The sequence below is a fragment of the Myodes glareolus genome, chromosome 20, assembly GCF_982192425.1.
Source record: "Myodes glareolus chromosome 20, mMyoGla1.1, whole genome shotgun sequence".
NCBI classification, from domain to species: Eukaryota; Metazoa; Chordata; class Mammalia; order Rodentia; family Cricetidae; genus Myodes; species Myodes glareolus.
In genome coordinates this window covers 36,008,412-36,008,984 of record NC_142045.1, presented here as the reverse complement: position 1 = coordinate 36,008,984, position 573 = coordinate 36,008,412, and the positions used below count along the sequence as shown (strand labels likewise).

General features: G+C 45.4%; 1 non-coding gene across 1 annotated transcript; it reads right to left on the bottom strand.

Moving 5' to 3' along the window:
* Window positions 1-240: 240 nt before the first annotated feature.
* LOC125394234 (U6 spliceosomal RNA) lies at window positions 241-347 on the bottom strand. Its single transcript, XR_007230139.2, has one exon. It is a non-coding gene; the product is annotated as a U6 spliceosomal RNA (small nuclear RNA).
* Between the last annotated feature and the right edge of the window lie 226 nt (window positions 348-573).

Below are 573 nucleotides of genomic sequence, written 5' to 3'. Positions count from 1 at the left end.
TTAGCAGGGTGGAGCCACCACTGCAGGGTGACCAGGGAGTCAAGGGGGTTGGGGAAAGTCTGAATTCCTCCTTTCCCGGCTTCTGCTGTATGCCAGGAGCAAACTCACCCTTCCGATGTATGTCCGCCAGCGGCTCAGTGCCCCCGTGCTGGCCAGAAATGTCACTGATCTGACACAGGGCCCACTTGTCCTCAGACAGGCTATTGAAACACCGGAACTGCCTCCTGCTGGGTTGCACTTAAAAATATGGAATGCTTCATGAATTTGCGCATCATCCTTGCGCAGGGGCCATGCTAATCTTCTCTGTATCGTTTCAATTTTAGTATATATGTTGCTGAAGCGAGCACCAAAATACAAAATTTAAACTTTTACATTTAACAGTCCTGCGATCTTTGACACATTCACAATGCTTCTACCTTAACAGTCCAATTCAGGAGTTCAGTGTAATGGTTAGTACTTTCACCTTAATAGGATCTAGAATCATCTGGAGTACATATCCCTGGGTATACCCGAGAAACATTATCTTAAACAGATTAATTAAAATGTGAAGACCTTCCCTAAATGTCACTCCAT